Genomic DNA, 27555 nt, shown 5'->3' on the forward strand with positions numbered 1-27555 from the left:
CGCAACTCTCATATTTAACGGCTCTGGGGTGCGTTTCCCGTACAACGACGTAACTTGCTGCTCCACTACCGTAGTACTTTGCACTGTTGAAGAAATCAACTTGCTAGTCACGACTGTTTCCCGAAACCGTATTGTCGCACATTGGTTGTTCAACCACGTTGGTTAATGATGTCACACATGTGGTGGAGTAAAAACTACTTTTAATGAATCTGTTTGCGATCGAATTAATGCTAGATGTTTTGCTATAAATTACGGACATGTCATCTGAGGACTCTCTCATATTTTTCTCAGTTATTTGCTTTATTTCCAGATTCAATCATAGACTCGTTCTTACGCACTAGAGCACGTTCACACATGCGCACTCTTCAAAAACGGTGCTTTAAATCTATTGACAAACTAAAAGACATAAAGGACATTTGTATGTCTTCTAAATAAATTATACTGATTGTACTGAATGTCATCTTGCTTATTTGGCTCAAGATAATAATTTATTAAGCCCACGTTATAATAACAAGAAACTCTGCTTCTAACCACAGGTCGAGAGCTGTCGTTCCAACCACACAACTCTGCGATGCTGTTTGCGAATGTTCGTTGGAACGATGGTTTTGGGAAACACCGACTCGTTGAACTATGATGATAACGACGGAACTTGCGACCATAGTTGGCTAACGATGCTTTTGGGAAACGCACCCCTGGTTCGCGCTTAGTAGATGCCGCCAAGGCAAGTTCAAAACAAAGCGTGCACGCTGTAGGCTGCTGTGATTGGTGCCTTGTTTGAACAGTTACGTTTTTATCCATAGTATAGTAGTCTTCCTTCAAGGGATCATAGAGGTCTGTATTACTCTTGAGTGTTTCTTGGAGGTGTTAAATGACAAGGCCCGCTGCTCTTTCTCCCTCAACAATAGAGGGTTCATTGCCACCTGCTCGTCCCTTTCACTGGCCTTCCCACCGAGCTCCATCCTGTTTTCAAAGAATTTCCATCACCTTGTTCAAACGCCACACACACGGCTACTCACGTTCAACTACTCTTGAATTTCCATGGCTTAAGAGTCCAGCTGGCCGTTTGTTCCTTTCATTGTACATTTTTGGCCTAAAATTGCATTTAGATTCAGATGTCAATGCTAATTGCATGTGGACAAAAAAACACAAAGGCAATACACTATGACCTTTCAGTCTAAAATGGGCCCTTGCAGTGAAATGCTCCAGGCTTAAAACTGTTATCAGACAGATGGTACATGTAAATAGAGAGGCTTTTTACCTGTGCAGTGATCACAGACAAGACACCTGGTCTCCATTAATCTATGATAATGCACCTCAAATGCACCTCAGTGTCTTTCCCTAGCCATACATCCAGTAATCTGTCTCTACTCCAGCTCTCCAGAACTACACTGGTAATCATAATGGTGATGGGTTTACACTGGATTCTTTTGTCTCAATACAGAAAGCCGTCTGGAATATCACTCTGCCAAACAACAACAGCTGCCGTGCTTTGCTCTAGTAGTTTTCATGGACAGCAGAATTTATTCATCATGTAAATGTTTACAGTTGTGGTTGAATGCTGAGTTTGTTATAGAGTAGTTTTTACAAGCAACATTATTCATTAGCTCATGTTCTCCAATTTAGATTCTCAAGATGGATTGGGGTAAATGCACATATGGTATTGTTTTACAGATGGTTTCTCGTGTTTATACACACAAAGACAGAAAGCAACTTTGTCGAGGACTAACCGAACTGATTGGACAATAATGACTCTGAGAAAGAGCAGCTGACAGGAAGCCACTGAGACACGTGTGACAGCATATAAAAGAGACAGAGCTGTCTCACTCACACACACACACACACACACACACACACACACACACACACACACACACACACACACACTTCCTGTGACCGAGTCATCCTCTGCTCATCCTCACTGAATTAATTTAATTTGACTTCACAGAGATGGCTAATGAATGGGAGAACGGGGAGGTTGGAAGAGTAAGTACAGCTTTGAATTTCCAAAACTCTACAAAATGTAATATAGGATACTGTATTAGTTATATTAGCTATGGCATATTTTATTTTCCTATGTACAGAAACAGAATAAGGACAATTCAGTGAAACCCTTCAGATATGTACCATGGCAGCCATAGTTTCTTCCAAAATAGTTACTACAGATGTTGTGACTAATTTAGAACCATAATAAATTATTGAAGAGCTTATAGAATCTTATTGTCATATATATATTTACACTGGCGGCCAAAATGTTGGAATAATGTACAGATTTTACTCTTATGGAAATAAATTGGTACTTTTATTCACCAAAGTGGCATTCAACTGATCATAATGTGTAATCAGGACATTAATAACATGAAAAATTACTATTACAATTTGAAAACAATGTTCAGAACTTCTTAAACTACTTCAAAAAGTTCTCATCAAAAAAAATCCTCTATATGCAGCAATAACAACTTTGTAGATCCTTGTTATTCTAGCTGTCAGTTTGTCCAGATACTCTGGACACATTTCACCCCACACTTCCTGTAGCATATATGGGATTCTTGTCGGGCACTTCTCACACACCTTACAGTCTAGCTGATCCCACAAAAGCTCAACGGGGTTAAGATCCATGACACTCTTTTCCAATTATCTGTTGTCCAATGTCTGTGTTTCTTTGCCCACTCTAACTTTTTCTTTTTCTGTTTCAAAAGTGGCTTTTTCTTTACAATTCTTCCCATAAGGTCTGCACCCCTGATTCTTCTCTTTATTGTTGTACATGAAACTGGTGTTGAGCGGGTAGAATTCAATGAAGCTGTCAGCTGAGGACATGTGAGGTGTCTATTTCTCAAACTAGAGACTCTGATGTACTTATCCTCTTGTTTAGTTGTACATCTGACCTTCCACATCTCTTTCTGTCCTTGTTAGAGCCAGTTGTCTTTTGTCTTTGAAGACTGTAGTGTACACATGTGTATGAAATCTTCAGTTTTTTGGCAATTTCAAGCATTGAATAGCCTTCATTCCTCAAAACAATGATTGACTGACGAGTTTCTAAAGAAAGCTGTTTCTTTTTTGCCCTTTTTTGCCCTTAAGACATGCCGGTCTGTCTATTGCATACAGTGGCAACTCAAAAACAAACACAAAGACAATGTTAAGCTTCATTTAACAAACCACAGCTTTCAGCTGTGTTTGATATGATGGTAAGTGATTTTCTAGTACCAAATGAGCAGTTTAGCATGATTACTCAAGGATAAGGTGTTGGAGTGATGCTGCTGGAAATGGGGCCTGTCTGGATTTGATAAAAATAAAAAAAATTCCAATAGTGATGGTGCTGTTTTTTACATCAGTAATATCCTGACTTTGTGATCAGTTGAAATCCACTTTGGTGAATTAATGTACCACTTTCCTCCTGAAACACCAAAATCTGTACATTATTCCAAACTTTTGTCTATATAAATGTATGTATATATATATTGTAACAGGTATTTTGTCATATATGGTAACAGGTATACACACACACACACACACACACACACACACACACACTTATGATATACCTTATATATACAGTGTATTTATATATATATTGTATATACTGTATATTGTGTACATACAGTGGTCCTAATAAAGTGCCCGATGTGGTCTTCTGCTGTTGTAACCCATCCACCTCAAGGTTCGACATGTTGTGCATTCTGAGATGATATTCTGCTCACTACAATTGTACAGAGCGGTTATCTGAGTTACTGTAGACTTTTTCAGTTTAAACCAGTCTGACCACATTTATACATGTACACAAACATGCACACACATACAGTACATATATGTGTGTGTGTGTATGTGAGTGTGTGTATACCGACTCATCCTTGTGTGCCTATCCTGTTCATCTGCATTTGGGCATTGGACCGTATTTGAGTTGCAGGGGTACAACCCTCCACAGGGACCATGGTTGTTTTCATATTGAGATAAAGTGAAATGTGAGTGTAAACAGTGAGTAAGTTGGTCCTGGGAACAATGACGTTGAGGATCTTGCTGGATACACTTTGTAGCACAGTTCTGTAGGACTTCTCAGGGCAGGTCTGGTACACTCATCTACATGGACATGCAGCAACACAGTGGTGGCAAGCCCAAGGCCAGTGTATGGTTCCCCTCCTCCAGAACAGATGGACCCTTTTCCCCCCGTTAACCTCTGCATGACATTAGCCTTTAGCTAGACATGCCACATAGAATATAGTACAAAAATACAGTACTGCTGATAACAAAGCCCCTCTTTGTCAATGTATGTGGGGTTAACCACCAGACTAGATAAGTGTTTAATCTATAAACTGAACTTTATCATCAGTGATATGGGATGTGTCTGTGTAGAAAGAGCAATGTGTTTGTCTTCCAACCATTAATCCAAATTCATAAATATAATAATTCAACTTCATATACAATGCAATATCATATAATTTTATTTTGCTTTTATTAGAAATTTAAAGATGTTTTGAAGTTGTACATGAAGCTGAAAAGCTGATTAACTATAATATTTATGTTACACCCTTCTACAAATTGCAGTATAAATGCTAAATGTGTGCATGTATATTACTCATTAATCTCAAGTCACCCCACACATGGCTCCTCTCTTTGGGTTATGCCACACAACACTATTCTCAAGGTATGTTTTCACCACTGACACCACTGGGAAATCATGTGGAGGTCTGTGGGAACTAAATGGTCTGTATAGAGGGATGTTATGTGTTTGAGGTTCAAGCCGCGTGTTTCCCCTCAATTTGCCGGCCAGAGTACAGAAAATGTTCATGCTTGTTTTTCACACTCACCCTAAAGTGATTGATTGCACTATAATTTTTGAAAATGTCATCTTCTCATCAACTACTTTGATTGTTCCGCTGCCCTCAAAGTATATACAGATATAAAGAAGTATGCATAAAACAGGCCACCACAGTGTGACACCATTAACACCTTACTTCCTCCTCCTCTCTTTATGTAAAATACGAAATTTTCCTGTCTGGCCCTGGTGAAACAGCATAACACATCCGACAATGAGATCAGCACCAGAGGTGCCCCACCACCACTTTTCACTCAATGGGAAGTTCATTGCCCATTTCTCTTTTTCTCCTTTTGTAAGCTGCTAGACCGACTTACTTACACATTGTACAGTTGTGATTCCCTGCTGTGGTAAACATCTTTCATCTATCAGAACAGAACTCACTGAGGCTTCCTAAATGCAAAAATGTAAGGATTTTTTCCTTCAAATGATACTTCAGCTTTCAAGCGGAGCACTGATAAAATTGTATATAGTCAACTGCAAATTAATACTTCATGCATATACTTTGATTATTCTTAAACTTGATAAAATAAAACATCTTGGTCTGTTTCATTTTTCAATGATGCTGTGTGCCCTCCATTAAAGTGGTTTAAGATACATTTAAGTGCACAGAGCTAGCCCTCCACTAGAGTCATTACGTCATTTATGGTTTCATAACACTACTACCAGAGCATGATTTAACCAGAAGATGTGAGGGAATTCTGTCCCCTAGTTAAGAGTCAGATGCTGCGCTTTATAGTCCTCTCACATTGTCCTCTTTTGACTTTGTAGAGGAATGTTCTGGATCTTAATAAGCTGAGGACTTCCAGGAGCTCATCAGTTTGTACATTTATGTAGAAAATGTCACTCTTGACATTTAAATTAGTCTCATTCACAGGAAAGACATCATCCATGGACAACAAAATCTTATCACATAGCACACATTAAATTATCTGAATTAAAATCATATCTATAGCCATTGTAAATACAGTGTAGCCTACTACAGCTGGCAAGGAAGTGTATTTAAACATTAACCATTGCATCAATTTAGTTTTATGCAGTAATATAGGCTGCTATTACAGTAACAATAACACATTTGCCATGTCTAAGTTACCTACAGTATATTGCAAAAGTCTATGTTTGCTGTTCATTGTACACCTAGTTCACTTCACAACATTTGGACAATAGCGAATCTAAATTGATGTGTTTATCCAATTAACATTTTGAACTGTGGTTAAAGTATTGGAGAGCAGAACTCTGGTATGTTGTGTCCAGCCCATCCTGTTCACTCCAATGAGGGCATGAAGGGCTAGGGAAGCAGGAAGGAAAGTGGAGGGGATCACTGAACTAAAGCTGTTTGTACAGATGTACTGAATCAGCAAGTCCGGCACCATGGCCCTACAGTTTTCTGTCTTTCCAAATATGCATTTCTCTTCAAATGTCCACATTGTCTATCAATACCCAAGCCAAACTCCGTCATAATAATAATAAACCATATCTCACTTCTTTCAAACATTTTCACATGTCTCTCACTGCTTATTTTCCCTGGTCTGCTTAAGTTTAAGCAGACCATCTCTTTTGCATACCTTATTTTTTGCAGCATAAGTGAATAGACAATATTATCTATATTGCATATTTCATTTACAGTACATGCTCTTTTTATATTAATGATCTCATTCATTACAGCACAGCTGTTCCTGTTCGTCTGTGATAACGTGAACTGGGTTGCAGCTGCAGTGCTGCTCAGTTAGTTCAGGTAAAGATTGCACACCCAGTAAATTCTGACACCGGTGCAGTGCTGCTCTGCACTGAAGACCCAGATGGATGCATGTGTTGCTCTCTTAGAATATATTTAATACATTAAGGTATTAATGCAAAGACTCATGCATCCTTATTGTGTTACTAAATTATCATTTTATGGGCTGGAAGTGATTGTATCATACAGAACGTTTATTAGATGCGAAGAGCTATGAGTATTAACATGACAGTAGTCTTTATCGATTTATCTGGATTCAATCAAGAACAGCACGTGTACAATTTTATTTTATTTGTTGATTAAAACTGACTGCTTCCAAAAGACTCGCATTTTATCACTAAAGGTACAGAGGCTTAAACTCATCTGGCATGACATCACTCCAAATCACTCCTCAAAAATGCATGAAAGGCGACTCAGTCTTGGATTCTCTCTCATCTACTCTCTGTCAAGAATCTGATGTTCAGCTTGACAGGGCTGAAACTCTAATGACAGTTGGGAGAAAACCACAGTCCCAGTAGACTGGAGCTGTCACTCCCTCTTTATGTAATGTGGAGATGAGTGTGTCAAGAAACATCCTCACCTCCATTTACTTGGATAGCTGCAAGCTGGCTCTCCTCTAGAGAGATACTTGCACACATAATGCTAGGTAGAGATAATATATTTCGGCCCACAAAAGCTTGATTTCATTGACACTTGACTTTACTGTAAAAAAAAAAAAGAAAAAAGAATGTTCAGAATAATAAGAAAGAAATATTGGCACAGTAAGAGTCAAGTCATATGTATGGTGCTTTTCACAAAATACATAGATTCAGAGCACCTTTATAGAAAATCTTAGTCTTTCAGCCCCCAGTGAGCAACCCACATAATTAATGAGGCTATGTTTAGTTAACTATAATTATTGAGCTGTTAATGTACCCTAATATTGCTGGCACATCAAGGTCATGGGGTTCAATTCCCAGGAAAAACACACTTTCAAAACATATTTCAATGCATTTAACATAAGTTACTGTAATACTTTTACTTGAGTATTTCTATCATGAGCTACTTTAATGTTTACTTGAGCCCAGTTTCATAAAAGTATCTTAACTTTATTAAGTTAATATAGTCCACCCAAAAATGAAAATTATCTCATCATTTACTCACCCTCATGCCATTCCAGATGTATCCGGAAAGTTTTTATTGACCATGTGTGACATGTACGGCATAAGCTGTTGCGCACCATCTCCAGGACGCGAGAGGGGTCCAAGTTGGAGTGGCAAGTGGGGTGGCAAAGCCCATTTTTAGGATGGCTGCTGCCAACCCGTGACAGCCTTCTGGCCTCACCCCTGCATAAAATTAACCCATATGACTCAAGTGGTTTAATCCATGTCTTCTGAAGCGATGTTATTGATCTTGGGTGAGAAAAGACCAAAATGTAATTGTTTTTTCACTATCAATCATTACATCAGCAGTCTCTTTGGCAATCGTATTTTCAAGCTTGATTACAATTCCTGTATCTCCATTTAGCACTCTGTGGCTGCATCCGAAGGTAGCTGTCTTGTAGCCTCTCTGCCCTATCAGTCAATGACTCAACAGTTATTGACTTCGTGTACGAAGGTACCTCCAGAAACTGGTTTTGGACAGGCTACTGAGGCAGCATAATGTCACATCGTTGCTAGGATACCAGCAATTGATTTTGGCCATCTGGTGTCCACTAAAGGTAATGCGTCTGCTTCATTCATCAACCGAACCACAATGGTCTAACAATCTAGAATAAATTCAAGAGATTTTTGGCGATAACCAAGTGTATATTTAACTACAATACTAATTTCTTGCTAGAAATAAAATCAAAAGTTGAAGAGGGAAAAAACTTGCATTATACAAAAAATGGCTGTCAACTGCCTCTTTGGCCACCATTTTTTTCTTCAGCTCAACCATTGTGGATCCACGCACATAGGATTGAAGGCAGCGAAGGATACATCTTTGCTGCCTTCAAAAATCGGTCAGATGAAGGTATCTCAGTAGACAGGATGTAAAATGAACATTGGATTCGGACATGCCTTTATCCCTTCCTACCTCCACACAGAGCCTCCGGAGGTAGCATTTTCCTGGTTTCGGATGCAGTCTGCACATGCATCAAGCACTAGGAAGTTTAATCGAGCTTGAAATCATGATCATGCCTAGAGACTGCAACTTGAAGATGTACAGTGAAAAAGGAGTTATATTGTGGTTTGTTTTAACCAAAAAACAATTTGATCACTTCAGAAGACATGGATTAAACCACTGGAGTCTGATTCCTTTATGTGATATTTGGTCCTTCAGAGTTCTGGTCACCATTGACTTGCATTGTGAAGACCAACAGAGCTGAGATATTCTTCTACAAAACTTCATTTATGTTCTGCAGAAGAAAAATGAGGGTGGGTAAATTATAAGAGCATTTTTATATATATATTTTATTGTGTCTTTCCATTTAATACCTTTCTTATTGCATTGTACAGTCCCTTAACAGTCCTTACATAAAGACAGCTTTATTTTAAAGAGAAGTTTCATTTTCGGGTGGACTATTCCTTTCAGTATGACAACAGTTCTTTATATAAACACCGAATCAAACCATAAGCACTTGATTTTGTAATCTGATTACATTATCCACTGTGGAATTTAGAGATGTGTTGAGCAATGGGCCATGTAATACTACTTTTACCACCCTATTTCATCTGGATTATAAAATGGAATGACAGGTAGTGCTCAAGATTTTGTTCAATCCCTGTGGTCAGACTACTGGGGAATGGAGAGAAAGTGATTGCTGAATGAGAGGAAACAAAAATTAGGCAAGGTTTAAGTTCAAAATGGGGAGTGTAGCTTGCCAAAACCTAATGGCTTGATATATGCCCCAGCACTTAGAATCAGGACTATACATTTCTCCTCCCAGCACTGCATAAGTTCAAGCATCTATATCAAATGCTTGTGAATGGATGCATTTCTCGAATCTACTGCATCGAGTATCAGCATTCCAATACACATTACCTGCTTCTTCCTCAGGGAGGAGGTGGAAGCAATATACCTGGTACGATTCACACAGCATGTGGAAATCAATTAATAATGTCAGTTAAAATGTCTATAACCCACTGCCCACACCCAGAGCTTGACCTTTCCTGAAGCCTTTTACTTTGTTGCCTATTTAATAGCTCCTGACAGGAATAATAACAGAGCTGGAGGATTCCAGATGAAACTGCAATACAAAGGAGTAACAAAAGACAGGAAAGAAGAGGTGCTGATAACCAGGAACTTGAGGTAAATGTGACAGTATACAGTTTATACACAGCTGCTCTCTTTGCTTCTCCCTAGGTTTTGATTGAAATATTCTGAAAACATTTGCAATTTTTCCTAATATTATTCCTAAAACCTTGGTCAATTATTGCACTTTTCAGAATTTCTGTTATTCATTAATCGTTATTGCTTGGGTAAAGCTGCTTAAATTTGGATGTTGCTCATTTGTATTAAGGTCTATCAGAGATTAAATGGCTTAATTTGTTCTTGAACAGTGAAAGATCATTTCTGACTCACTGAAGCTGATGAATCACAGACTTACTTCATGTATGCAGGTGCTCTCCACATTTGCATATGCAAAAAGTGAAGGAAAAGGGAAACATGTATTGTTATACCATACGTATGTATATGTCTTATATCCAAAAAGAGATAAACATCAAATAAAGACAGATAATCTAAAGCTATATACAGTTTTACACTAAAATCATCATGCTTAATTTCATACCGCAGCATGGACACAGGTCAAACAACTAATAACAAATAACATCAATTACACTCCACACAAGTACATCTTGTTGGAATATGGTAGCTGAAACTCAGAATAATGACATCAGAGCTATAAATAACTTTTCTCTCACTGTGATCTGTCATCCTCCCCTCAGGTGACAGGGAAAATTGTACATTATTTAACAGTGACCTATAGCAGCAGTCACGACAACTCTGGAATTCATTGGTTTTGTCCACTGTGTAAGTAGTTTAAAATCAAGCCACTGGCAGTTTGCAGCTGTAGTCCACCCCATGTAAGCAAGATGTGATGGATTTATTAATTTTCCCTTTAACAAATAACAAGTTATTATATGATGAAATACAATGTATTGTATACCTTTACGTTTTACGGTTGAGTTGCTATTTGCTGGTCTGAGCTTTGGTCTACTTTTTTGTGAGGGCTTCCTGTCTCAAGACTCTGCAGCTTACTGTAGCCTACTGGATGATTAAGCAGTGATAGATGGGTGACTGTACAGCACAGCAGTCTGGACCTGTCTAGGTGGTTGTAATGCTATAGAGGCGCATTTTTAAATGTGATGCTCAAGCAACTGTTAACAAGAACATCAATAGGCTGAAATCCGTATGTCCTATTTGCATGGCAACCGGCAACACGTTATAAACGAGTCATTGCACAGAACTAGACCACACATTAATTTTCATTCAGCAATGGAAGCATAAGTCATTGAATTCCAAGTGACTTACTGAGGCCCTGGAGGGACAAAACACTCTTTCAAACAAGTCTACAGTGTCATATAGTCATTACTGAAAAACATTGTAAATGTCTGACTCAAATGTATTATTGAAACAGGAATTAAATTACAGGAATTAAGTGTCTTGCTAAGGTAAGATATTGTCAGTTATCATATATTATGTGGGCAGACCATGAATTGTAGGTTAGTCTTGGCGCACTTCAGAGTGTGGAAGAATAGAAGGAAGACATTTGGAAAACTATTTAAATGCCTGCTATTGGAGTTGAGAGGGGAACTTTTAACCCACATTTCATTAATCACTAATCACCATTTCATCTGAATTCCCACAACCTGAGAACAACAGACAGGACACTGATCTATATATAGTATACAAAAATAAACTGAATATAACATCAGTCAGTTTAGTTCCTGTGTGATCACATTGCCATTACTGTTCAGCATGCAACCAGCAAAGTCTGGCCTTAAATGCTACAGTGTACTGTATATACCTTTTATTGCTAAATTGAGGTATTATTATTATTACTTTTTCAAATATGGCATTTATTATTACAGAATGAGGGGGGTTGTGTTGCCCTTGGCTTTGCTACAGAGCACAACATCCCTTTAAAAATGTGTCGACCTCCACTGTCTGAGTATATGGCTAAAATTCTCATTAACAGGAAAGAGAGGAAAGCAGCAGAGCAATGTACCTGTAGTCATTGTCTATAAATATAAGCTTCAGGGCTCAAGCACAGCGTGCAATGATCTAAGTTGGGTCACCTTGCCTTCAAGTGTTATTTATGCAGCTCCCATAGGACCTCACAGAACCCAGATCAGTCAGTTACAGGTTCCTACAGGCTACACTGAGTGCTTGAATGTAAGTCAGTACAGAGTCTCACTGCGACTGATGATACTCATGTATACGTTTAGTTTCAGAAGGCCACAGATAATGTATAGTCTTTATAGATGGTAACCAGGAGGTTGCTAGTTCGAGCCCAATAAGGAGTTAGCCAAGAGCTATCATTATTGTGCCCTTAATCAAAGCACATAACCAAAGGCTACTTTAGGGACCATCCTTGTAATAAGTGTACTGTTAAAGGGTAACTAAACCCTAAACCAACTTTTTTTAGTTAATGATCTGTAAGCATGGGGCTTTATTAGTACTGGTCATTGATTCAAGTAATTTTTTTGACATTTGTGTATAAAGTGTTTTATTTCTACAATATATGGTGTAAAAACGTCTGAGTGCTGCCCTCTTCAGGTTGAACGGTGGCTACTGCAGTTGAATTTTCCTATTGGCTGTTTGCGGTACTTTGTGACGTAACCGGTGACAGCTGACGTAAGCAGGTTCCAGCTCACCACACCCTTGGTACGAGCTACCACGCCCATGGCAGTATAAAAACCATCTCGTTTCGTCAAAACCACTGTAGCGAGTCAGGAGTTGGAATTGCGAGTATTGAAAACGATCAGGATAGAGTATTTTAGCATCTATTTAGCATAGCATTTATATAGTTATTTAGATTATTTAGTGTAGTCTAGGTAGTTAATTAGCATATTTGTTAGTGTAGTATTGTTAGAAGCATAGTTAGTTAGTAGCATAGTATTGCGTCAGTTAGGATAGCTTCAAGTTAGTGTAGATTATCTCTATTTAGTACAGTGGTCAGGATTGTACGTAGGTGTAGTGTTGCTGGTTGGCACTGCTGGACTGTATAGCTTTCCAGCAGACTTGGAAATTAGGCGCCAGTGGTTGCATGTCCTTGGCCTGGAAGACCGCGAGTTCCCGCCTAGAGCTGTAGGAGTGGGATTGCTTCTCCAACACAATGGAGGTGGAAATGGGCTTCTCCAAACAGCTCGCGCTGAAAAGCGACGCAGTGCCAAACGCTGCTCCTCCTGCATGGACTCCACCACCGCAGCGGCGTCTTGAGGTGAGTGATCATATATATTTGAATCACAATTTATAGTTAGGCTAAAGTTAATCCTCTGGGGTAGACAAACGCGCCGGTGCATTTGCTGGATTTTTTCACATAGCGGCAAAATATGAATATGCCTACAGAGCGCGCGCTATTGACATCAACTCTATAAAACTCATCAGATTCATGTACACGTCATCTTGCGACCGTGTGAGGAATAATAATAACATAATAGTAATACTCCTGGAGAAAATTACCACTCCAGTCACTCTCCATTTTAGAGTCTGACAGCAGCTGTCAGTTAATCCGTCACTACGGGTCTCAGGTGCACGCCCCCCCCGCTCAGCCCAGCCCTCGTTTCGTCCCCTCTATCCCCGCTGGTGTCTGCCCACTTTTCCAGCATTTTTCAAATATTGCTAGTGGGTGGAGTCAGACTCTGAGCAGGGGTTTAGTTACCCTTTAAGATACTGAATGTTTCTGAAAAAAAAATAAAAAAAAAAAAAAAATGCTGATGTGCCTAATACTCAGGGTGAGTCACAAAACTTGTGAATATTATTATGATGTTATGCACAGACAATTTCAAATAATCTTTTAATGCTACGATAAATAGTCATTATTGATGCCCAATTCAAGTAATATCAAATATTTTCATAATTAATTTGATGACTTTATCCTTGTATTTGCGACTGTTGCTCATGGGATTTTTTTAGAAGCCAATGTAAATAAATATGTGGATGAACAATTAGTTGCTTGACATCGTTGTAAAGTTTTGGCCTCTTGTAAAAGGAATTCCCTGTTCCAATCTGCCCTAGTACTTATTTTAATAGACAATTAATAAATCTGTATGTCAGTAGGTGTATATCACGATTCAGGACACATTTGTTTGCATTTTGTGTTGCGATTTAACTGGACAAGAGCTTGAGCTGCGGAACAGTGGAGAGATCAGAGAGCGTGCATCTATGTGCACTAGTGAACATTGCCACTGATAAGGCCACTGATAACAGCCACAACAAGCACTCATCATTACATTCAAAATAACACATTCCAGCACCTGATCACCACTTATTATAACACACACAAACAAAATAGATTCTCCTGCTCAAGAACTGCCAATGTTTCTTCTGCATTAGACACTCACTTGACAAAAGTGTATTTCAGAACGTGGAAGGGACAAAATTTGTCACGGTTCTGGTATTTGTGCCAGCTCATACTGTTGTTTGCTTTTCTATCTTGCTCGTGATCATGGCAATGATTTACTCGCCCGTTCCACCTGCTTATCTCTGAATGCACTCCCTACTTATTCCTTGTGTTTCCTCTCTTACTCTGCCAGTTCATTGTTCGCCTGTTCTGTTGCCCAATTCCTGTGGAGGAAGATTCTTCGGTCTCTGCCCACATCTCAGGGAGAATCTCATCTGGTCTTTGCTTCACACCACACCAGCTTCAACACTCTTCAGATTGCTCCAGACTTCCACAATGCACACACTCATCATACTAACACACTCTTTTCTTAGCCCATTGAGCGACTTTTATTTTCACACCGGATGTTTTACAGCTCGTACCGGGTGTGCCTGACCTTATTTGAGTGACTGCCTTTAATAAATTCATTGAACTGTTTCCCTCTGCACTTGGGTCCCTTTTGGCACTTTTCCACTGCACGTTACGGTTCGACTCAACTCAACTCTATTCGCTTTACTTTTCTGAGCTTGCATTTCCACTGTAGTTTAGTGCCCCTCAATGTGGGTGGGATTATAGGCTGATCGTCATAGTTGTGCCGCCTCTACTGCTGTGACATCATCTTAAACATGACACAAATTGCCTAAAACAATAACACAACCGCTAGCTGTTAGCTACTAGCTCATTGTGCTGCATAAAGCAGTTGTTGCATAGTGATTTTACACAAGTGTAACAGTTAAATTGGCCTGGATGTTTTAGAAGCAAGCTTCCAGTAGCTGGTCATAAATAAAGTGAAGCTTTCAAGCAGAGTATAGAGTTAAACCCCAGTGGAAAACCCCCAAAAAGCGAGCAGTGTCAAGTTTCTCCCCTCACCCTCTTACAATACTAGCCAAGGCAAAAAGTGGTAGGGACTTGTCCCACCCATCCCACCTGTAAATAATGCCTAAGCGGTATAACAAATGTTATTGATTTTGAGCAGTATTTAGATTTGACTGCATAGGCGGAAATCGCGGGGGGGGGTCGGGAACCTTTTGTATTGTAAATAATATAATGATATATTCTTAAAATAATTGTTTAAGAAATAAAATAATACAAATGCAAACGGGACAACAACAAAAAAACCCTTGGTGTCCCCTTCAAAAATTGCTCTTGAGAATTTTTATGTTTATTGTCCCCCCAACATTTTGATGAAATTTTCGCCCGTTTGACTGTATTCAATAGTAACCTAGACAGAATGTTGTGAGTGAGTTGAACAAATCAGCAAGATGCATTTCTTACCAGTTGAGTTGTGTTAAGTTCCCTGCAAAAAAAAAAAAAAAAAAAACTAGAACCAGCCAAAGCTGGTTGGTTGGTCTTAAAGGTCTTAAAGTTGTCTTTTCGGCAACAAAACAATGTTTTTTAGAAGAAAATCTCAGCTCTGTCCATACAATGCAAGTGAATGGTGGCCAGACCTTTGAAGCTCAAAAAGACAGATAAATGCAGCACTGAAGTAATCCATAAGACTGCAGTTGTTCAATCAGTGTCATCTGAAGCAATCCAATTGGTTTGTGTTAGTGAGAACACACCAAAATGTAACTCCTTTTTCACTATAAATTTTGACAGCAGTCTCCTTGGCGATCATAATTTCAAGCTCAATTACACTTATCTAGCATTTATGCATGCGTCAAGCACTAGTGTAATCAAGCTTGAAATCATGATCATGCCTAGAGAGTGCAATGGCAAGATGTATAGTGATGGTCTTTTCTCACCCAAAACCGACTGGATCGCTTCAGAAGATATTGATTAAACTATCGGAGTTATATGGATTACTTTAATGTTGCCTTTATCTGCTTTTTGGAGCTTCAAAGGTCAGGCCACCATTCACTTGCATTGAAATGAAATCACTGAAATAATTTTTAATCTTAAAATCTTTGTTTGTGTTCTACAGAAGAAAGAAAGTTATACACTTCTTGGACGGCATGATGGTGAATAAAGGGGCGGTCACACTACATTTCTCACTCCATTCACTCTCATTCAAATGCATTTGAAAGCAGCAGAGCAGAAGCATAAGCTCATGCGAAAAAATTTAATACAACGCTGCATACCAAAGTTCAAGCTTGGTGAACTCTGAAACATGAATTTGTATGACAAGAGGAAGCGCGATCAATAGAAGACCGAAACGTCACACGCTTAACATTTGGCTCAATTCAAAGGATATATATTTTAAAGCTGCAAGATTTATTGTTGCAGGAAAGTGAGTAGATAATATATTGAAAAAAATTATTCCTCTCCCCTTTTCTCCCGAATTTGGAATGCCCAATTCCCATTGTGCTCTAAGTCCACATGGTGGCGTAGTGACAGGCCTCAATAAGGGTGGCTGAGGACGAATCTCAGTTGCCTCCGTGTCTGAGACCATCAATCCGTGCATCTTATCACGTGGCTTGTTGAGCGTGTTACCATGGAGATGTAGCTTCACGCTATTCTCCGTGGCATCCATGCACAACTCACCATATGCCCCACCAAGAGAGTACCACATTATAGCAACCACGAGGAGGTTACCCCATGTGACTCTACCCTCCCTATAGCAACTGGGCCAATTTGGTTGTTTTGGAAACCTAGCTGGAGTCACTCAGCACGCCCTGGATTCAAACTCGTGACTCCAGGGGTGGTTTGCGTTGTTCGAAAAAAAAATGAGTGCACTCAAAGCCTAGTGTGACCGCCTCTTAAATGATAAGAGAATTTTATTTTTAGGGTGAACTATTGCTTTAAGATATGCTCTTAGCTGGTCAAAACTGGGCATGCAGTCTGGAAAAGCTTTTCTAGCTGGTGTCCTAGTATGGCCAAGCTAAAGTCCCCCAAACCCCACTAAAACCAGCCAGCTGACCAGCTAACCAGTTTAGGCTTGTTTTCCTTTTCTTTCTTTTTTAAGTCAGGGATAGTAGGTATTTATTTATTAGAATTAAAAATATGTATTGGTATTTAGATTTTACCGTTACCAGTGGAATATAATAATGCTAAGAGACGTGATGGTTTAGTATCCGCCCCTGGCCAGTGTCTGGCGCACGAGCAGCACAGTGAAGTATTGAGCACAGTCAGACTGTGCAGCTGAATGCTTTACTCCGACAAAAGGAATGAATAGACGAGACAGGAATTCACATGGCAAGTGAATGAATCTTAAGGACGTGTTTATCTCTTTGGATAGCAGAGCTTTCGCTGAGTTCGTCTGTAGTTAAACGGGAAGAGAGCGCGAAACAAGGTAAGTGCATCAAAACCGTCATCACCAGAGACTGAAAACACTGTAGAGACGCATATATTACTGAGGAGCTGAAAGTTTCTCAGAATGCTCATGTTATGACATATGGCAAATAAAACAGAGCATAAATTAACTTAGCCTATATATCTACCGTGCAGTGAGACATTTCACAAAGCGTTTGTATTATTATATTTCACTAAGTTGATTATAACAATAGGCTGTTACTCTACAAGAATAATGTTTGGAAAACCCATTGCATAAGTTTACTTTCCTGCTTACATTTTATTGATAGCATAGATTTTTTATTTCTGCAGTTCAAGCGCTGACAAAATTGTAGGATTGACTTTTCTTAGAAGACGTTTTGTGCATTAAATACAATTTATTATTAGCATGTCACATCCACGCAGGTAAATGAATGTCTGTTGTTTAGAAATGACATATGGCCCCTACACACGGCACGACTTTCAAAGACGTCGGATCGTGGTACCGTTCATATTACACAACTGTGTGTCTTGTCATTGAAGTTGTAGCGTTTTCAAATTAGGCCTACACGACGAATCTGGGACAGGGGTGAAAATATTACAAGACGTGTAACTATTAACGAATCCCCGACGACTCTGCTTGGACTCCAAATTACGTTTCACAACAGAATACACACGAGAAGTGATACGAGATACGAAAACAAATGCATGATCATATGTTATGCATTTCAGAATATGAAGTGTATGTTTTTAATCATATATTTTATTGGTTACAATATGAAAAAGTATCTTCTACTGTAAAATCTACCTATTTGCTTACCTAACTGTCCAAGAGAATTGGCAATTTCTCTCCAACTCTTCTCTTTCTCCACCCTGTTGTGGTACAGTTCAGATGAAACATCAAATAGGCTCTGGTGCTCCTGCCAATTTTCCACTAATTTCTCCTCCATTTCTTTGGTCCAATGAGACTTTATTGATACCGCAGACATGCTAGTTGATGTTCTGTTGCAGGTACATCAGGACTCCTCCCACTGAAACTTCCCGTTCCTCGTTTCCTGCTCTCTGCATATCTCACATTGCGTGATTTGGAATCGCAGACTGGTTCAGATATTTAACATGCTAGATTTAACATGCTAGATTTAAGTGTCCATTATTTTAAAACTTCAAACGTGGCAACCCTACGTGTTACAGTACTCGGAAGTCCTATCAAAAAGGAAAACTCATTTACAATGTGTTTTGAAGAAGGAAGTCTAGTTTGTTTGTTGGAAGTAAACCTATGTTTGTGACTGAAATTACTTGCAATCATATAGGTAGCTATGAATTCCAACCGAATTTGTAGTAGGTTTATTTGTACAATGGCATCTCACTTGGCAGCTGCCAACCCTCGCACATGCCTTTTGCATTCTTGCCTTTTTTAATTTTTTACATACAAGCATCTCTTTGATATACAGCCGTGGCCAAAAGTATTGTCAGTAACAGAAATTTTGTGTTTTGCAAATTTTTCTGCTTCAGTTGTTGTACTGTGTTGATTCACATTGTTTCTAGATTATTGTGCAGAGTGATCAGATGCATTTTAAATAATTGCAAAAAGCTTCACTGGCCAAAAAAAATTCCAAAAACATTTCCCAGTTTTGTGGTCCTGGCACAAAATGACCAGCTAATATCATTTCACTAAACATATCAGCATCACCTGGGAAAGTGTGAAAAAGAACTAGTCAGGTGAAATCAATCTATCATTCTGACTGGATTATAAGAGAAGGCTGATTGCTATGAAAGGAGGGAAGAAGTGCTTCCAATCATCGTGTTCTTGTTCGCAATGGTTACCTCTAAAGAAAGACGTGCCGCCATCATCGCTTTGCATCAAAATGGCCTCACATGCAAGGAAATTACTGCAAAGAATATTACACATGAAAGAACCATTTACTGGATCATCAAGAACTTCAAGGAGAGAGTTCAACTGCAGTGAAGAAGGCTTCAGGACGTCCCAGAGTGTCCAGCAGGTGCCAGGACCGTCTCCTCCTGAGGAGCCAGCTACAGAATCGTGTCACCACTAGTGCAGAGCTTGCTCAATATTGGCTGCAGGATGGTGTGAGTGCATCTGTACGCACAGTGAGGTGAAGACTTTTGGACAATGGCCTGGTGTTAAGAAGGGCAGCAAAGAAGCCACTTCTCTCCAAGAAAAACATCAAGGACAGACTGAAATTCTGCAGGAAGTACAAGGATTGGACAGCAGAAGACTGGTGCAAAGTTATTTTCTGTGATGAAGCCCCCTTCCGAATGTTTGGGAAATCTGGAAAATCGATAGTGTGGAAAAGGATTTGGCCCAGAAGCTGATATCCAGCATGCCAGAGGTTATAAAGAACAAGGTTCAACACTGTAAATATTGACTCTTTGCATAAATTGAGTGTTTTTGCAAATAAAAGCCTTTAAAACGTATGAAATGCTTATCATTGTTTTCCAGTATACCATAGAAACATGTGAAAAATTATCTACAAATACTGAAGCAGCAAACTTTTCAAAACACAACATTTATGTCACTGCCAATACGTTTGAACACAGCTGTACTGTATGTTATTGACTTTTTAAATCTACTTCTATCTGTTTTATTAAAAGATCATCAACAATGCAATACAATCAGAAGTAATATTCAAGCATATATATATATATATATATATATATATATATATATATATATATATATATATATATACATCCAAAACCATATATACAAAACTTCAGACACTTGTTCGTCAGTAATACATCTGAACACTGTCATTCATGAAACTTCTGGCACTAATCCCTGCTTCCAGAGATCTGCTTGCCATATACATTTAAGAAAGATGCCAGGAAAAATCCCTTTTAAGTCAGTAAGAGCCGTTATCACTGATATCTATTGCTATTCATCCTCAGGCTTTGGTTAAGACAGACAAAGCCACTTAAAGAAGCAGTCACGCTGGGGAGGAGCTGATTGGCAGGTGAAGGGTTGATTTGGAGGCAGTAGGATTAGTGATGTGTCTGAAAAACAGGCTCGGAGAGGACCTGATTCCCCTTCAGTGATTAAATCGAAGTGTATTTACTGGGTGGAGAAAAAGAGGGCTGAGGAAGGGATGACGTGCCAGCACAAAGACTTTCTCACAGTGCTTTTGCTGTTCACACCTTTAGGTACATTATACAACCCATCAATGTCGAAAGCTGTGGGTTTACGCAGGCTTCGTGGGGGTGGGGATGCTGATATTTGGGATTTACATTTTTTAAATTGGTAACACTTTACGAAAATGTTGTACATTTACGCATGTAACAAATAATATTGTCCATTTTTAGTTTGTGTTAGTTCTTCATGATGTTACGTTTCTATATTAAAATGTATTTGTACATGAAGAAATTAACATAACACCAACAGTGTAAATGCTGTAAAAGCATTTTTCATTTTTAATTCATGTTAATTCATTGTGTAATGTTAATGTACAGAAAAACTTTTTGCAGCGTGTTAGCGATACATTGAATTAACAGCAATCAAACAATGCTTCCATGGATAGACATACATTTTATCATGCACTTTCTCAACTACTCCTAAACTAACATTTCTTTACTGAATAGTCAAAATAAATAAATCTAATTTATCTTATTTCATTTCAGATTAAATGCTATTGTTTCTTTCTTTTTCTTACTATCAGCCAATAGTGATTCTGAGAGAAAGTGCCTGCAGCCTATAGAGTGCAACAGTCTGGTTACGGAAGTAAAAATCCCATTCATTTATCCCATAGACGAATTGATTTTCAATGATAACTTATAAATCTTTAAAGACAGACCTATCATGAGCTCCAAAGTTGTTCATCAATGGTATATGCTTCCGTTGAAGCCATCCATCCACGTTATCTCAACTTCATTGTTTAAAAATCATGTTTGATAGTGAAATTCATGGTAAACGTCTACATTACCCATGGTACAGCAGAGAAAGTTCCACCAATCAGTGAACCGCGTCCAACGAAACCCACAAAATTTGGCTCGGAGCGACCACACGCTCCCATGACGCACTGTGAATAACGTAATTGAGCCAGTCCCCCTTCGCCCTTAAACTACTTATATATTTGAACATATTGGGATATTTTGCAATAAACGTAAAATATATTGCTTCTATACTTATAATAAACAACCTAAAATCAATAGTTTTATATATTCCCATCGTTTTTTATTCAATGACATCATTTGCAATGCTTCATGGGATTGTAGTCTGTGCCCTCGTGAAACATGATAAGTACACAGCCTTTTAACTTTGTCTTTATGTCCGATTTTCAAATACTTTTTTACCTCAAAACAAAGTTTGTGATATTGTGATTCACCTCTGAGCTGGTTGGTTTGATTCATGGCTCACAACTCTTTTATGAAGGATTTTATTAAAAGTCTATGGAAGAAATGAAAGGGGAAACTACTTCCGGAACCCAGACGGCTGAAAAAGTGTCACTGTTGCACTCTGTTGTTGCAACAGTAACAAATGGAAGTTTCATGCATGTCTGATTGACAGGTAAAACGTGCGCTCTCATTTCAGTTTTATTGTTAATTTTGTAGTTATTTAGCTTGCTTCATTAATACATTTGGATCAACAGCATTAAGTTAAAAAGGGTAAACTTTAGAATTTAAGTGATCTATGCAAACTTGCATTACATTACGCTCTGGTCATGCACGGAATGAATGCACGTCCTTGAGTGAGAGAGGTTTTTCCCGCATATTTAACTGAACTGCTCATTCTACATACATTCTACGACCCAACCAATATTTTGTTTTGACATCCTTCGGGGGGTATCAAGCCTTGATTAGGGGGTGTCGAAAATTGCTGCCTCCTGTTGGTTTTCATTCACATGGCCTTTTACCGAAAAAATTGTGTGCGTCTGTCATGGCTCTGGTGAGTTCTGTTCCTCTGCGTTTGGGTCTGTTCAAGTCAAGTCAAGTCAAGTGGTTTTTATTGTCGTTTCAACCATATACAGTTAGTACAGTACACAGCAAAATGAGACAACGTTCCTCCAGGACCATGGTGCTACATAAAAACAACAAAGGACCAACACAGGACCACATGAGACAACACAACGAAATAAAATACCTATATAAAATACCTATATATACCTATATAAAGTGCACGTGCAAACATGTGCAAAGTACAGGACAGTACAACAAATTACTGACAATGAACAGGTCAATAGACACAGTGCAGCGCCGACCAGTACTCAGTAGTGCAAAAAGATGACAGTTTCTAAAAGGTAAACATAACATACTATGAGATAGTGTTCTATGCACATAGTAGTTATTGAGTTAGCAGACAGTTATAAAGTGACAGTAATTAAAGTGCAACTCAGGACACGTGTGTGTGTGTGTGTCAAACCAGTCTCTGAGTATTGAGGAGTCTGATGGCTTGGGGGAAGAAGCTGTTACACAGTCTGGCCGTGAGGGCCCGAATGCTTCGGTACCTCTTGCCAGACGGCAGGAGGGTAAAGAGTTTGTGTGAGGGGTGTGTGGGGTCGTCCACAATGCTGGTTGATTTATGGATACAGTGTTTTTTGTAAATGTCTTTGATGGAGGGAAGAGAGACCCCAATGATCTTCTCAGCTGTCCTCACTATCCTCTGCAGGGCTTTGTGGTCCGAAACGGTGCAAGTCCCAAACCAGGCAGTGATGCAGCTGCTCAGGATGCTCTCAATAGTCCCTCTATAGAATGTAGTGAGGATGGGGGGGTGGGAGATGTGCTTTCCTCAGCCTTCGAAGAAAGTAGAGACGCTGCTGGGCTTTCTTGGTAATAGAGCTGGTGTTGAGGGACCAGGTGAGGTTCTCCGCCAGGTGAACACCAAGGAATTTGGTGCTCTTGACGATCTCCACAGAGGAGCCGTCGATGTTCAGCGGAGTGTGTTCACCTTGTGCTCTCCTAAAGTCAACAACCATCTCTTTTGTTTTGTCGACATTCAGAGACAGGTTGTTGGTTCTACACCAGTTCGTCAGCCGCTGCACCTCCTCTCTGTATGCTGACTCGTCGTTCTTGCTGATGAAACCCACCACGGTCGTGTCATTGGCGAACTTGACGATGTGATTCGAGCTGTGCATTGCTGCACAGTCGTGAGTCAGCAGAGTGAACAGCAGTGGACTGAGCACACAGCCCTGGGGGGCCCCAGTGCTCAGTGTGGTGGTGGTGGAGATGCTGTTCCCGATCTGGACTGACTGAGGTCTCCCAGTCAGGAAGTCCAGGATCCAGTTGCAGAGGGAGGTGTCCTGGCATCGTCCGTTGAACGGTTTGGACGATACGCAAACTGTAGTGGGTCTAGTGAGGGGGGCAGCTGGGTCTTAATGTGCCTCATGACGAGCCTCTCGAAGCACTTCATGATGATGGGTGTAAGTGCGATGGGACGGTAGTCGTTGAGGCAGGACACTGAAGAATTCTTTGGCATGGGGATGATGGTGGTGGCCTTGAAGCACGTTGGAACGACGGCGCTGCTCAGAGAGATGTTGAAGATGTCGGTAAGAACATCTGCTAACTGGTCTGCACATCCTCTGAGCACTCTGCCAGGAATGTTGTCTGGTCCAGCAGCCTTCCTTGGGTTGACTGTACATAGAGTTTTCCTCACATCTGCCGTGGTAAGACAGAGCACCTGGTTGTTGGGAGGAGGGTTGGTCTTCCTCGCCACCACGTCGTTCTGCACTTCAAACCGAGCGTAGAAGTCATTCAGCGCATCTGGAAGGGAGGCATCTTTGTCACAGGCAACTGATGTTGTCCTGTAGTTGGTGATGGCCTGGATGCCCTGCCACATGCGCCAGATATCCTTGTTTGTCTTGCTATAGCACGTTATAGAACAATCAAGCCAAGTATGGACCCAGCGGAGGAATCCACTCTTCCCTCCGCCCTCTCTCAGCAGACAGAACCAAATCTCAGCAACTAACCAGGCTCTGGAGATGATGGCTTTGCAGCTCGCTGAGCTCACCACTGTTGTGCCTATCTCCCGATGCTGGCCCCTCTCATGAAACATCCTAACCGGCTCTGTGGTTTCTGGATGCTTTGAAGCCTGCATTCTCCTCCAGCCCCGTATTCAGGTGAGGCTGAATCCTGTAGCACATTCCTTTCACAGTGTTCCCTGTTCTTCATGTTACAACCCTCTACTTTAGCATCAGATACAATGAAGGGGCTTGTGTAATCACACTCCTCACCGGAAAGGCTGGAGAATGGGGCACTGCCATGTGGGACAACAGATATCCTTGCTGTGCTTCCTATCAAGCCTCTTCCATGGAGCTCCACCGAGTTTTTGATCACTCGGCTCAAGGTTGGGAGGCAACAAGGGCCATATCTGGATTGTCTCAAGGAGATCAATGAGTCTCAGATTATGCGATCGAGTTTCGCACCCTGGTTGCTTCTTCTGAGTGGAATGACCACGCCAAGTGGAATTGTTTTCTGCATGGGTTTTCCAACAACATCCTGGATGAGATTTACTCTTTGGATTTGCCTTCGCACTTCAATGATATGGTGGATCTGGCTATATGAGTCAATCAACGTCTGACCCTACACTGTCGACACCATCGATGCCGCTTTTCACCTACATAGGCGGTTGATCCTCCTACCCGGTCTTTGTCTTCAGTCAACTCACCAGTATCACGGGCCAACACTGAGCCGATGCAAGTTGGAATAACTCAAATCTCACGTATGGAGAAACAGTGACACCTCATTAATGGACTATGTTTTCATTGTGCTCGTTCTGATCATCTCTCTGCTTCCTGTCTGGTAAAAGACACTGATTTATAAGACTGTATGAGTAACTGTTTGGGCGAATATAAATTATAGACACTTGACCAGCGCAGCCTGTGTCGGCACGAAAGCCTACTTGAATCTGGAAGCTTGTAACACAACTGGCTATTGCAGAAACCCATATGTGTGACGCTACTCTGCGGGGCCCAGTTATTAACCGTAACATATGTGTGACATTACATATGAAAGAAATTGAGGACAACTTTAGTCTCTTTATCAGTCCAAGTGTAGGCTACCTCTTATTATGCTGTATGTTGTAAGGAAAAAATGTGATGTAAATTCTGTCACGTGAATACATTTTTGCATTTATGCAATTTTCCTTGACAAAAACTCTTTCCAAACCAGTTTTTCACTACAACTGACGTGTCGACATAGGATTCATGAGCTAAACTTAAACAGAAAAATATAATGTCTGCACTTGTGAAATTTTAACGATAATTTGCGTTTCCATTAGCTTTATTTTGATGCGCTAATACTTTTTTTGCGAAAATTCCTTGGATGAAAACGTAGTTTATACTAGTTTGAAGGTTTAACACCATATGAAATGTTCAATTGAGGTTAAAATGTATGCTGAAGACAAAACATTATCCCATTACAATGCTAGGTTTTATTATTTTTTTATTTATATGATGACAAACTAAAGCTTGTGCAATTCATAAACTTTTTATCAAAGATATTTTGAAGCCAGGATTCAAAGGGGAGTAGAGTACAGTAGAGAGGGAGGTGAGATCAGGAAGTGACCCAAGCCAGATTCACTGGGGTCGCCTGCACATAAGCTCCACCACAGAAAATGCCAGGGCATGTGCACAGCCCACCAGACCATGTCTCTTACAACAAAGAGCCTTTGTGCAGAGCTCCACCTGTGAGCATTTGTGTTTGGGATGTTTCTTCCACAGCCATGATCAATCGCAACCCAGGAGATCGGAGATTTGAGGTTGTAAAGGCCTGGGCAGTGCATTGAGAAGGCCGCCTGGGCCCATCTGAAAAGCTTTTGAAAAATATAAATGTGGCTTAAAATGTGGAGAAAGCTCACAGGTGTCTGTGTTCATTGCTACTTTCTAATGCCAGTCAGGGAACTGCACCATGCAGTGCATGGGCTAATTAGGATGAAAAAAACATTTTATTTAACAATGAGGCAGTTCTGTCGTTCCAGACTGCATGTAGGTTTGGACGCATGTCTTTGTTGGGAGTCATGGTGAAATGTCCAAGGACATGCAGAAGTTCCATCTGTTCCTGTTTTTCATCTGCAATGTGTGAACCATGCTGCCTTCTCTGAGGGCTCAGCCAAGGGAGATGGTCAGGGGAGTGTTTGACTGCATTCAGGGACTCCTCTTGTTCCTCTTCACAGTGTCCCTTCTTTCAGGCAATCTCAGAGCTTTATTATGGTCATGTAAAATGTATTATACATTTAACATTTGTATTATTATAATACATATACATTTTATTTAAAGGAAATAAAAATAAAACGATTCTGTCATTATTTACTCACCTTGTTGCTCCAAACCTGTATGTCTTTCGTACTTATATGGAACTAAAAAGGTGAATGTAAAGGGGATTAGATGGGCAAGGTGGAGGCGAGAACCGGCTTGATAATATAAATAATATTTTAATGCTTAACTTAAACAAAATACAAATACACACACGACGGACATGTCCGTAAATTATCTCTCTCTCCCGCACCACCACCCGCAATCGACCTTTATCCCTCTCTGAGGCTTAATTAGCCTGATAAGGGACCAAGTGTGTATAATCACGACCCGGCTTCGCCCTACGCCCTGCAACAGTGAATTAAAACGATGGTAAAAGTAATCAAAATCACTCATAAACAATATTCTTTGTTTGAAGTGATACGATCACTTTATGAAATGTAAGTAATTATTCACTTTCAAATAAACTCTGGTGCTCAAAGTGGGAAAAAAATCTGTGCTCCTGAGCATTTTCCACTTTGAGTACTGATCTAATTAAATCACTTAAAAATGAGTGTAGCATGGGGGGTGTGTTCATGTGTCGGTCTGCGGGAGAGAGAGCGAGCGGTAAGGCTTGTCACCTGGTTTGTAATTACCTCTAACACCTGTGTCTTGTTATAGTGATACGGAGAGAGACATTTAAGGAACGCCAAATGTCGAGAGAGGGGGAGAGAGAGTGCGTGAAGCACAACAGATACAGTGGAAGCCTGTGCCCGGCTAAGGGAAATATAATTGTAACGACGGTTTTGTCGTGTGTGTGCGTGTGAAAGTACATTATTAAAAGTACTAAACTGAACCTACCTCCTGGTCTCCTGACTCCTCCATCAATCCAACCAATCAGTCTACAATGAGCTTCAAATAAATATGGCAGCTACATCTAGAACTCAATGCGAACTCATTGGCTCTCATCGTGATAAAATGTTATGAAATCATGTCATTATTCCTTTAAGGAAACTAAAAAATATATGATAATGTCATGAAATGTCTCTGATATTTG

At 39.9% G+C, this 27555-nt stretch overlaps 1 protein-coding gene across 4 annotated transcripts in view; it reads left to right on the top strand.

Annotated features, from left to right (window-relative positions):
* The first annotated feature begins 1960 nt into the window (after positions 1-1960).
* Positions 1961-27555, top strand: part of LOC127630544 (tetraspanin-18-like) — a 66229-nt gene continuing 40634 nt past the window's right edge. For 3 of the 4 annotated variants that reach the window (XM_052108203.1, XM_052108264.1, XM_052108438.1), the window contains exon 1: positions 17151-17341. The gene's annotated coding sequence lies outside the window, so the exon portion shown is untranslated. Of the gene's footprint in view, positions 1984-6472; positions 6543-9706; positions 9813-17150; positions 17342-27555 lie in introns of those variants that run through there. The other variant, XM_052108342.1, reaches the window with a different exon arrangement.

The sequence above is a fragment of the Xyrauchen texanus genome, chromosome 1 (assembly GCF_025860055.1).
Source record: "Xyrauchen texanus isolate HMW12.3.18 chromosome 1, RBS_HiC_50CHRs, whole genome shotgun sequence".
Taxonomy (NCBI): domain Eukaryota; kingdom Metazoa; phylum Chordata; class Actinopteri; order Cypriniformes; family Catostomidae; genus Xyrauchen; species Xyrauchen texanus.